This window comes from Amblyomma maculatum, chromosome 1 (assembly GCF_055883805.1).
Source record: "Amblyomma maculatum isolate TAMU_Amacu chromosome 1, ASM5588380v1, whole genome shotgun sequence".
Lineage (NCBI taxonomy): Eukaryota > Metazoa > Arthropoda > Arachnida > Ixodida > Ixodidae > Amblyomma > Amblyomma maculatum.
Window position 1 is genome coordinate 251,163,922 of NC_139344.1, and position 13,251 is coordinate 251,177,172.

The 13,251-nt window shown below is 49.5% G+C and overlaps 1 long non-coding RNA gene across 2 annotated transcripts in view; it reads right to left on the minus strand.

The window, feature by feature from the left end:
• LOC146206217 (uncharacterized) overlaps positions 1-13,251 on the minus strand; it is a 308,042-nt gene that overhangs the window by 127,406 nt on the left and 167,385 nt on the right. The window lies entirely within an intron of this gene.

A 13,251-nucleotide genomic window follows, 5' to 3' on the forward strand; every position in this document is an offset into this window, starting at 1 on the left:
AGAAGGCATTCAAATGCTTGGAATGATTTTTTAGTGAGGACGCGAGAAAAAAAAAATGAGATTGTCAAACAATTACACCATGCAAAATCGAATAAGTGGAACGCTGCTGCCTAATGTTTTCAAATGGGCAAAAACGCCTTGAAAGCAGCGGGAATCGTAAGGACAAGTCGCGCGTACAGAAAACGAGTTTGAATGCTGCAGTGAAGGCCTAAACTGCCGAACAGCTGACAAAAAAAAAAAAAAAAAGCTATTCAAACTTCAAGGAAAGTCAAACCTTTGCCAAAACGGCGCGAAACGCTGCGCTGGAAAAGATCAGAACAGTGCGTTAAGCAGTCAATATAATTTCCAGTAGGCAAAAAAAGAAAACTCGTCGTGAGCACGTAGAGACTTTTCTCCCCGACTTGGGCGACATGTCGCAAATTTGAGTGCCTCTTTTTTATTTTTTTATGCAGACTGCAGTGAGACTATAGCGCCTAGAATATACATTGTTCTCCATCCTTGCGCCCATGTATAGTGGCAATAGTTGTAAATTTGCAGCATTTTGACACTTGTAGCTACTGTGCTCGTCCCGTGCAGAAAACGGCTGTAACTTGTCGGATTCGGGCTTTGCGCGGTCGCCGCCCGTTCCCCTGTTGTTGTTCTCCTTTCCCTTTATCCCGCCTCGCGGCGGAGTGGTGTTGGGCGGCTTATCACTGTCGCTGGGCCGCAGCTCCGTCCCGGCGTCCCACTGGCTTTTCTATTGGCGCCTTTTGGCGGCAACACGACGACGCTCGAACCCGCGGTGGTTGGTGGCCCGTGCCCACGTAAAAGCCACAAACTATGGGACTACGTGAGACTGAATTCCGTTATCACTGCTTTGCATGTTATGTTTACTGTGAATGTTCTGTAACCTCCTCCTTATTTAAGACATTAAAATGTTAATGCCGATTTATATATATATATATATATATATATATATATATATATATATATATATATATATATATATATATATATATATATATATATATATATATATATATATATATATATATATATTGTCACGGTGTGAAGTCTCTGATCAGAAGTCACCGCGGGACACAGGAATAACAGAAGTCACAGTGCGGCAGGAAACTAGAAGGCCCGCTTTGACAGAACTTCAGTTTCTTCGCCTCGAGGAGACGAACGTCGGTTTCTTCGCCTCGAGGAGGCACACGCTCGCGATCAGCACAGAGGGAAGATAAAGAATGCGGCGTGTCATTGCCCCCCCGGGTGCAAGAAGTATCGTCCCGATGCTGGGAGTGTGGGTAGAGATAAAAAAAAAAAAAGCCATTGCACGAAGGGCAGTTGCTCACGCACAGAAAGAGTCAGCACTATCGGTCGTAATACGGTTTCAGGCGGACCACGTGGACCACGTCCGGGAGCGTGGAGCGTCGGGACTTTTTAAATCCATCAGGAACAACCTCATAGTTTAGGTCCCCAACTTGGCTTACCACTTTGTACGGGCCAAAGTAACGACGCAGCAGTTTCTCGCTGAGGCCTCGTCGACGTACAGGAAACCAAACCCAGACACGGTCTCCAGCTGTGTACCGGGCGTCACGGTGTCGGAGGTTGTATCGTTGGGCATCGCGGCGTTGCTGATTCTGAATTCGCAGCCTGGCCAGCTGACGGGCCTCTTCGGCGAGGTGCAGAAAGGTGTGAACATCTGCTTGTTGGTTGCCGTCGTCTAGATGTGGTAACATGGCATCAAGCATTGTGGTCACTTCACGGCCATGGACCAGACGGAAAGGTGTCATGTTCGTTGTTTCCTGGACCGCTGTATTGTATGCAAAGGTAACGTACGGGAGCACTTCATCCCACGTGCTCTACGTCAACGTACATTGAGAGCATGTCAGCGAGTGTTTTGTTCAAGCGTTCGGTCAAGCTGTTCGTTTGAGGATGGTAAGGTGTTGCCTTCCTGTGTTCAGTATGACTGTGAATTAAAATCTGCTGCAGCAATTCGGCTGTAAATGCGGCTCCTCTGTCAGTAATCAAAATCTCCGGTGCGCCATGGCGCAGGACAACGCAATTGATGAAATTTGCAACCTCTAAGGCAGTACCGTTGGGTAGAGCGGAGGTTTCCGCGTATCGTGTAAGGTAATCCGTGGCAATAATGACCCACCGGTTACCGGAGTGTGAAAGGGGAAATGGTCCCAGCATGTCCATGCCAATCTGCTGGAAAGGCCTCGACGGTGGGTCTATTGGCTTCAAGAGTCCGGTGGGCTTAGTCGGCGGCACCTTACGACGCTGACAGTTTCGACACGTTTTCACATAGTGTGAAACGTCTGAGTGAAGTCGAGGCCAGTAGTACTTTTCCTTGAGCCTTGCAAGCGTGCGGGTGACTCCCAAATGTCCAGAGGTTGGTTCATCGTGGCAAGCTTGTAAGATTTCATCACGTAGACACATAGGTACAACAATCAGGTACGGCGTTTGGCTGGCGGAAAAGTTTTTCTTCATGAGGACACCATTGCGCACACATAACGATGACAGAGCACGCTTGAAAGCTCTCGGAGCGGTTGTACATGCACCGTTTAGATAGTCCATGATGTGACGAAGTTCGGGATCTGCAGATTGTCTTTCAGCGAGGCACTTTGTGCTGATGGCATTTAGCAGTACGGCCTCATCGGGAATTTCATCTGCGGGGGGATCTACAGGGGCCCGTGAGAGGCAGTCTGCGTCCGAATGCTGACGGCCAGATTTGTACGTGACAGTTATGTCGAATTCCTGTAATCGTAGACTCCATCTTACAAGACGGGTTGAAGGGTCCTTTAGGGTTGAAAGCCAGCATAGGACATGGTGGTCAGTTACTAACTTGAATGGTTTCCCGTAAAGGTATGGCCGGAACTTCGACGTCGCCCACACAATGGCTAGACATTCTTTCTCTGTTGCGGAATAGTTCGATTCCGCTTTAGAAAGACAGCGACTGGCGTAAGCGATTACACGTTCTTGGCCGCCCTGGATTTGAACTAGAACAGCGCCCAGGCCTATGTTGCTTGCATCGGTGTGAAGCTCCGTGTCGGCGTTTTCGTCGAAGTGAGCCAATATGGGAGGTGTTTGTAGGCGGCGTTGAAGCTCTTTGAATGCTTGTTCCTGTGGTGCGTCCCAAGTGAAAGGCGTCTCTGTCTTTGTCAGACGTGTTCGGGGCTCAGCGAGTCGAGCGAAATCTTTGACGTAGCGCCGGTAGTAGGCACATAAGCCAAGGAATCGTCGAACAGCTTTCTGGTCTTTGGGCGGAGGGAAGTTGGAAATAGCTGTCGTTTTCTCTGGATCCGGCAGGACACCAGCGTGGCTTACGACGTGCCCCAAGAACTTGAGCTCCGTATAAGCAAAATGACATTTCTCGTTCTTTAACGTAAGGCCAGAGGATGTTATGGCTTGCAAAACAGTTTCAAGGCGCCGAAGGTGCTCCTCGAACGTTGGAGCGAAGACCACAACGTCGTCAAGGTAAACGAGACATGTCTGCCACTTGAGATCTGCAAGTACGGTGTCCATAAGCCGTTGGAAAGTAGCCGGAGCAGAGCAGAGACCAAAGGGCATAGCCTTGTACTCGTAGAGCCCATCCGGAGTAATAAACACCGTTTTCTCGCGGTCCCTCTCATCTACCTCTATTTGCCAGTATCCGGATTTCAAGTCCATTGAAGAGAAATATTTCGCGGAGCAGAGACGATCCAGAGCATCGTCGATGCGTGGCAGGTGATAGACGTCTTTCTTTGTAACTTTGTTTAGCCGGCGGTAATCCACACAAAACCTCAGCGTACCATCCTTTTTCTTCACAAGAACGACAGGTGCAGCCCATGGACTCCGCGAGGGCTGGATGACATCGTCGCGAAGCATCTCTTTCACTTGGCGGGTGATAGCAGCGCGTTCAGTCGGAGACACTCGGTAAGGTGACTGTCTGAGAGGTGGCACGGTATCATCCGTAATAATGCGATGCTTGGCGAGATCGGTTCTGCCAACACGTGAAGAGTTGCAGAAGGTCGCCCGATAGCGCTGGAGGAGCTGGTTCACTTGGCGATGCTGCAGTTGAGAAAGCGCAGGGTTAATGTCGAAGTGTAAATCGGTGGTAGGCCTCTCCATATCGGTCAATGACAGCGTCGCAAGTCCAGAGGCTTTTCGAACATGCGTGATACCGCAAATATGGGCCACTACAGTCCCAGTGCTTAAATGCTGGTGCTCACCGCCAAAATTTGTGAGTAGGACGTCTGCTTTGCCGTCATCGAGGCGAATGACTCCTCTGGCTACAGCAAGACTGCGTTCGAAAAGTAAGATCTGTTTACTCTCCACGACACCTTCAAAGTTTCGCAGTGTATTCGCAGCCACAGACGTCATCACGCTGGAACGGGGCGGAATAGTGACGTGATCATCAAGGATGTGCAGTGCTGTCGGTCGCTCTGAAGCACTGTGTATTGCGTTCTCAGTCAATAAGGTCACTGATTTAGTCTGCAGGTCGATAACGGCTCCATTCTCTGCTAAGAAATCCATGCCAAGGATGACGTCGCGGGAACACTGGACAAGTACGGCGAAGGTCGCTAAGTATGTTTCTTCTTGCACAGTTACCCTAGAAGTGCAGGTATCGGTCGGCGTTATCAAGTGGCCTCCGGCGGTACGAATTTGTGGGCCTGTCCAGGGTGTAGTCACCTTTTTCAGAGTGGCGGCGAAAGGCCCACTCATCACAGAATAATCGGCGCCGGTATCCACAAGCGCTGTCACGTCGGTTCCGTCCACTGAAATGTTCAGGTCGGCGGTTACGGCTGTGGTGTTGCCGGAACGTCGCGGGGTCCGGTCACGGCTGCGGTGTGGTACTAGCTGATTTCGTGTCGTCGGAGAACTGGAGCGCCGAGGCAGCGGATCATTGTAGGGCGCGTCGTGTCGTCGTGAAACGGAGTGGCCATCCGGTTGCAGCGGTGGAGGAGCTTGAGAATTTCGTCGATGAGCAACCTTCCCTCCAAAGGTTGCCGCGTCTAGTTTTCCCGATGGGGGCTAGGGGAGCGGACCCGCGTCAGGCCGGCATTACCACGTGTCTGAGAGGAGTATTGGCGCGGTGAAGGCGACCGCGAGTAGTCATAGGGCGTTCCGGATGATTCAGCCAAGTACGCGTCAATGGCAGGGGGTCGTTCACCACGCTGCGGCTTTCGCGCGTCGGCGCTGAATCCCGGCAGACCCATTCGTCGGTAACAGCAATCGCGGAACAGGTGACCAGCTTCGCCACAGTGGAAGCACAGCGGGCGATTATCGCGAGTGCGCCAGACGTCGCTTTTGCGTGGACGCACCTGAGAAATTGGAGCGGGAGGTGCTTGACGAGTGTATGCAGGGGCTGCTTGGTGCTGACTGGGAGGTGGACAGGCACGACGAGTGACTGCGGCGTAGGTCATGGCCTGCTGTGGTGGCATTGTCGGGAGGGGCTCGGGTGGGTTGAGTGCCTGGTTGACCTCTTCCCGAACCATCTGAGAAAGGCTGGATACTTGAGAGGGTGCTGCCGTCGAAAATAGTTTTTGCAGCTCCTCGCGTACGATGGCCCGTATGGTCTCACGGAGCACGTCAGTGCTACCAGTGTCCGCGATGGCGGCAGCAATAGGGATGGACGGCCGCTCGTAGTGCTTAGATCGCATCTCTAGAGCCCTCTCAATGGTAGTGGCCTCGGATACAAATTCCCCGATGGTCTTGGGGGGACATCGCACTAATCCAACGAAGATCTGTTCCTTAATTCCCATCATGAGATAGCGAAGTTTTTTTTCTTCGGACATGTTTGGATCAGCGCGACGGAATAGCCTCGTCATGTCCTCGAAGTAAACGAGGACGCTCTCGTTAGGGAGCTGAACTCTCGTCTGTAGGAGCAGCTCGGCGCGTTCTTTCCGAAAAACGGTGGTGAAAGCTTGCAGGAACTGGTCCTTGAAGGAACTCCACGTTGTGATAGTAGTTTCATGATTTTCAAACCATGTACGAGCTGCACCGTCGAGCGAAAAAAATACATGCTGCAGTTTCTGGTCGTCGCCCCAGCGATTGTACTGGGCTACTCGCTCAAATTTATCTAGCCAGTCTTCCGGGTCGTCGCCGGGAAAGGCTTGGAAGACTGGCTAGATAAATTTGAGCGAGTAGCCCAGTACAATCGCTGGGGCGACGACCAGAAACTGCAGCATGTATTTTTTGACATGGTGACTTCTGATCAGAGACTTCACACCGTGACATTTGGTGGAGCTGCTGGGTAACGCAACGCATGCTCCGAACACCTCCAACCAGCCGAGACTCCAGCCCTCAAGGATCTCCTACCATCGAGATTACGCCTACCCATCAGAGTAGCCGACGGCTTCGAGGGCTTGATCCTGGATTCGCGCCTCTACAATTTTCTCGTACTGCGAGGCCGCCACCATCTTACCCAGCACCTCCACCAAATGTCACGTTGTGAAGTCTCTGATCAGAAGTCACCGCGGGACACAGGAATAACAGAAGTCACAGTGCGGCAGGAAACTAGCAGGCCCGCTTTGACAGAACTTCAGTTTCTTCGCCTCGAGGAGGCACACGCTCGCGATCAGCACAGAGGGAAGATAAAAAATGCGGCGTGTCAATATATATATATATATATATATATATATATATATATATATATATATATATATATATATATATATATATATATATATATATATATATATATATATATATATATATAGGACCCCGGCCGAAACGTCGGAATAAAGTTTTGTTTTTTCCACCGTGTGTCACCTACTTTAAGTTTATATATATATATATATATATATATATATATATATATATATATATATATATATATATATATATATATATATATATATATAGTTTGTCTTGAAGTTTTTGTGTACATCTGCGATTAAACAGATTCAATTGTTTTTTACGTCAAAGGCACTTTTTTCGTTACTCGTATCCTCAAAAATATGCAAGCTGGCTGCTGCGTCTCTGCTTGCTTTTGCTCTGTAGAATCGTGCTATACCTTGACATCGGGGAGGTACGGGAGTTCGTCAGTCCAATTTGACCACTCCGCCGCGATTCCCTCGGGCAGAGCTTCACCCCATCCGATGTTCAGGCGCCAAAGTTGTTGGAATATAGCATCCTGGCTCGTACGATGAAAGGGGATAGCCACCCTAGGTGATTGTAAATCCGCGCGGTGGTTCGCAGGACGTATCGAATGGTAGGTGGTTCTGTCATTACGATTCTGTCGGTGCAAGGGCAGGAGATTAACATGTCCGTACTTGATTCCCACGTGAGGTAGCCAAGGGGCTTGGCTCCCTTCGAGTCTTGCTCAAATACCTGACACATGCTGTTCACTGTTAGATGCCCATTTGTGAAAATGCACTGAGGCCGCCCCGAAAATTGCATTAGACTCGTTATACATGTTCATTGCGGCCTGTTCGTTTTCGGCTCCGATCAGTATGTCGTCGAAATAAAGGCTACGTTGCAGTCGGTTTGCAGTGATCGGGAACTGCTCTTCTGCGCTCTTTAGGTGATGTTGGAGAGCGGCCGAGAGTAAGAACGGACTTGCAGAGTGGTACTCTCTTCGTGCGTCATGTCAAGATTGATGGAAGGAATCCACCTGGCTCAGACTTCTTTTCATACCACAAGAAGCGCAGGGCGTCTTTGTCCGATCTCACTGCAATTTGCAAAAAAAAAAAAAAAAAAAAAAAAAAGCCTGCTTGATGTCCGCTATTAGAGTTACATGCATTGTGCCTGCGGAAGTTTAACAGCATGCCCACAAGGTCAGTCCTTGAGTTTGGTCCACTTTCCAGGTTATCATTTAGATTTTGCTCACCTATCGTGAAATGCGGCGTCGAAAACCACGTGTAGCCTGTGAGCGTCGCGGATTACAACCTGATGCGGCATGTGAAATACAAGGTTTGCGCCACTGTCATTCGTCTACGATCTTCATCTGTACTGTGTCCTAAAAAAAGCCTCCACAGCAGCATTTGTTACGGTGTTTTGTTCATTGCCATTTATCCCAATCGATTCTAAGGTCCAGAATTTCGTATGTCAGTTGCGTTTCTTTCATTACCGATGTTCTCAGGGCAACCGTTTGCATGCAGTAGGGTCCTTCGTGCATGCCCTGAACTGGTCCTTGAATGGTCCAACCCACAGCCGTTTCAACTGCTCTCAGTTTTTCGTCGATCTTGGTGGATCGGCCGGTCGTTAGCTCCTAAATATGATGGGATCCTATGAGAAGCGTAATATCTCCAGGCCCTCTTTCGTTGCTGAAATCGGTGGGCTTATATGCGAGCATTCTCATGCCTGTTAATATCGCGGGAGATCTCCGGAACCTCTACTTTGTATGTCATCCCCCGTTTAGTTTCTACTTGCACCATTACTCTCATAAACACTCTTCTCGGTGGCCGCCAAAGTCTGCGAAAGTTAGCCTTTCATCGCCAAGAAATTTGCATCCGAGTCTCTTTGACGATCAGATGTTAGTTATGAGCGTTGGCTTCCACCATCGAAAAGGGCTTGCAGTTGCGCCCAGGTTTTCAGGACACGCCGTTTGATGTTAGATAGTCTTCGCGGAAGCGGATTCTGCTCCTAATACAGCTTCAAGGCAAACTTGCGCGTCACTCTGTTAGTTGCTTCCCTTTTGCACGGTACCGAGTAAGACGGACTACAAGTTGTAGTAGCATGTTTCTTCCCGAACTTCATGAATTTTATGAGCACGTTTCAATTCTTGACCGATGCCCTCCTCGGGTGCGTTTGAAACACCTTCCTGTAGCTTGTAGACACCGTTTCTTTCCGTCATGCATTTTTTGGGCATCGCATTCCTGCGTCGGATTCTCCTCGCAGTAACAAAAGAAACATCTTTCTTTCGCTGCGTTTTTATGCAGGGTTGTAGCGGTTGGGAAGGGCTTGTTCGATTTCCATGGGCTTCGGTTGATCTAGAGTAATTTTTCAAGTCCATATGCTTTTTAAGACAGCCAAATTTTTCGGTTTTAGACTTTGAATTTAAAGAAAGAAATGAGTCGTGAAAAGGAAGCCACAGTATACCTTTGTTACTTGCGTCCGAGCTTTCCCGAAACGCCGTCGGTCGATTCCTCGTTCCCGCCCCTGAAACTAGCCTCGATGATTCATTTACAGCTGAATTCGAGTAGGCTGTCCGTTGGAAGACCTCGATGTACAGTCGGAGCCCTGCTTTCGGCACATTGTTTCTAAGCCTTTGGTGTGTGCAGCCAGTGCATCGTAGAGGCGGCGAAGTCCGCGTTCATTGTCCAAAGAACTAACTGGCTGGGCATCAGTCAGATTCTTCTCGTGCTTTTTGGATTAGAAGCTCAAGACTTCGTTTCCAAAGCGTTTCTTGGAGAGCTCTACGGCGTCGCTGTAGAATCGTGCCGTCGATGGATATCTGGCGAGTGCAGCGGCGGCGTCACCGGCGGTGACAGATCCCTTCAGGTAGTAGAACTTGTCAACAGATGACAGTTTTTCGTTTTTATTGCGTTAGCAAAACTGCGCCAGGTTTCAGCCCGTCGCGTATCCACGTTTGACCTGACCCGCAGCAGAGCCGAATACGGCTTTAACCAAGCCGTCTGAACGTCCCTTGACCATTGGCACAGAGAGCTCCTCTGACCCCACCTTTTGTGCCCCGTACGTTTGCACGCAGGAAGCTACAAGAGAGTCGCGCACTCCACCGGTGAACGTCCCTTAGTGGCTTATATGGGTAACGTGAATGCCAGAGTCCTAGCAGGCTCATTCTGACATAGGCGTCCCATGTGAAACGAGAGACCCAAGCTGGCAGCTCCTGCCAGGGGACCATGGACACGGCGTCGTTCAATGAAAACTAGTCGTTCATTTGTGTGCCATGTCTTTACATAGCTAAACATCTCAAGCTACCCCATGAGGTACACTACATGCTGAACCATAAGCGCAGCCATTCAACCCGGTTTAACCAGAGCTAAAACACAGCCAATTTATTGTCGACTTGTTCAAAACCAAGGGCTGCCAGCCATGTCGATGTCTGGTTAATTTCGTGAGCTCGAGCTTTGCAGCTTGACCCTAATCTGCCAGGTAGTCGTTGTATGGGCGGCATTTTTCTCCCGCGTTGTCCTTGAGTTTCTAGCCGTGTTGGAGATACACTGTTGTAGCATTGCCAAGACGGTTACCACTCGATCTTTTCATTCGAAAATTTGTTCGTACTCTGTGACTCCTCGAACTGACTGTTTGCAGCGTTTAGCTCAGCATGAAGAGACGTTAGCCGAGCGTGCAGGGCTAGCAATGCCTTGCGTTAGCTCGTCGAGTCACCGAAGGCATTCCTTGATAATTTTGGTAACTTGAGTGCACAGGACCTTCCGTTTCTTGCAGAGGTGCTCCATCGTTGAACCATGCATCATTGTAGATCACCGAAATTACTTCAGATAACCAGGAGTTGAGACGACTTCATGTGGAAGCGTTGGGCAGACTTCTTGTTCGTTGCATTGAAAGGCCACAATAAGGCGAATATCCACAGGTTATTTGTTCTAAATTTCTTCTCTTCGCTTTCTTTCTGGATTTCGACACCAGCGTTTTTTGTCTTGTCGTGAATACGTTGCCGTTGAGGAATAAAAGTAACCCGATGAACAAACAACTGAATTTATTGATTAGAAAATAAGCACTTTTAAACACGTTCTCTTCACACAAGGTTCGTCTAGCGACTGCGTCCCACTGGCGCCTTCTTCGTATTTCCCTCGCTCCCTCAGTGCACGCCCGCATACCGCTCCCTTCTCGCCACTCGAGGCTCCGGCGTTGAAACGAGGTCTTCCAGTAGCCTGGAGCGGCTGGCGCTGCACAGGGGGTCGAGCAGTGTCATCCACGAAGGGTCCAGATATACGTAAAGATCTCAAACTCCATGCTCCATAATCTGGGTGACGAATCGATCACACAAATTATGGATTGCTTCAACCAGTGCTAGAGGGAGAGTATCACATGGGAGGCAATCATACTCGCACAATATGGTGGTATTCCGCCCCCGTCTGCCCTCACAGGACGCCATGCGATACAATTCACCTAAATGTTCGACCCCTTTTCTCTTGGTCACACAAAAGTAGCTTAGCTTTGAATCTCTCTAGAGCTTTTGATGCTTTTATCCGTACTGAATACGAGGTCACACTTCACCTTCCCCTCAATACGCCCACAGACAGATTACCAGGCATGGGCGTCCACAACACGATAGGGAAGCTCGTGGAGGACCACAACAGGTTCAATGGATCACTCACATAAACTTTCAATGGACGATATGGGGACATCGGCTACGAACAAGGCCATATCAACGGTGGAGGTGCAAGGGTGCCTCCAACGAGAGCTGCTTATCAAGCCATTCCGGAAAATTTGCACCTATCCCACCTTGACCAGCTCCACAAAGCCCGGGCGAAAGAACTAAGGATATGAGCCAGACTGCGCATGGGTGGACGCTGCATGCACGAGTGACGAAGCGACGCCCTCTCCCTCAAAACAACTCGCCTGAGGCGGCAGAGTATCCTCCATTGCAATAGCACGGAAGTCCCAGTTGTCACAAGCTGCCTCTTATAGCGCAGAGGATACGGCATCTCCTCCGTACATTATCCGACATGATTCTCTTGGACCGGCCGGCCACGTCACTGAGGAGCGCGCGCGGCGCAACCGACCTAAAACCGACCGAGGAATTGAGAGGTAAGCCCGGTTGCCCATGATGCCAGTGTGCTCTGCGGAGATTATCTCTTGGTAATCACTGTCGCACCAACCCTTTCTGGGAAAATCAAGCTTTTCGAACCCGCGATCAGCTCATTTCGTACACCCGTCGCTACTGACCGACTCTCCGACTACAGAACATCTTGGAACTACAAAGATGTGAGCGAACATTTTGCATAGGCTGTCTGTAAACTTGTGAACTAGGGATACTTTCTCTTTGAACATTGATTCTGTTTAGTATTTACGCTAAAGCCTTTCTACGCTCATGGGTGTACGCAGGAACTGTGCGTCCGCGCTGCTAGCGCTTGATAAAATAAAGACAGAAGAAAAAGAATAATTGAATAAGATAGATGAAGACAAAATGAACCTAGAAGCCAAGCTGTATGACTAGACTAATTAGGTAATTAATTTACAGCCACAAATGTCAAATCTATGTCGAAATATCGCCGGGCGTCAACAGTTCGGACGTTGTTGTGCCTGGCCAAAGCCGTCCAGAAATTCAGCCGGACGCCAAACTTCTTCGGCGAACGCCTCCTTCACAAACTCTGGATACTTTTCTGCAAAGCACCAGTGCACTGGAGGCGAGCCGTACCAAAGGGAGAGAAGCGACGTGTTTCAACATGAGCTGAGCATCCAGACAGCATGGCGCCGTGTGGCCCTGACGGTGAACCCCTTCTCGCCCCGCGGCATATTTGAAGCGAGAGCGCAGCAAGCTCTCCCATTGGCCCTGCGAAAGTGCTGCCGTCGGATTGGACCATTTTGAGCGTCAACGGTTCTCGGCGACGGAGTCTCAAGTGCTTCCGTTCGAGACTCCGAGTGTGAGTTCGTCACTAGCGTCCATCGGGAGCAGTTCGCCCCCTGACAGTGCGGACGCGGCGGAATCTGCCCGGCCGTCGCTGCGCGAGAACAGTCGCGTATGGCTATGTTAGCCTTCGGCCCCAGAGCCGAAATCCTTGTTTAAATACCTGTAAATAGTGTATAAAGCCTTTTCTTCATCTCACCAACGCCGACTTGGATTCATCGCTACCGCCCAGGGAGCTGACAGCCCTCGTTCACGAAACGGGTGACGAGCGCTGCGTTATCAACTCCTTGGCACAACCCTGTTGACGGTGGGCTACTGTGTGATAACCCCACCGGCACAAAATTGGTGGCAGCTGCGGGATCCACTGGCAAGACAACGTCGAAATAGTACAAAAACGTAAAAATAGGATTACAAACCGGATTTGTGTTGAATATTAGATTAAGAACGTGTAATTACGATTAATGAATACTTAAGGCCATTCAAGGACCTATAGTTTGGATAAAAAAAACGAAGAAATTTAGATGAGACGTCACATCCGGCGGAAAGACGTTGAGGCAGTTTGAGATTTCCTAAAATGAGAAACCACAAAAAGATTGAAGGACGCTTAAGCTTCGCCTGTAAGAGTTAAAAGCGATAGCTTTGTCGGGCCATATTCGCATCACCTTCTCATGCCCTTCAGCCTCGCAACGACATACTTCTCATTACTCTCCACTCCTATCTTGTTTATTTAGTGCAGGGTGAAATTTCACTCCTCCTTTGAGCGCCGCATTGAAGGTAAGCAAAGCGGAAAT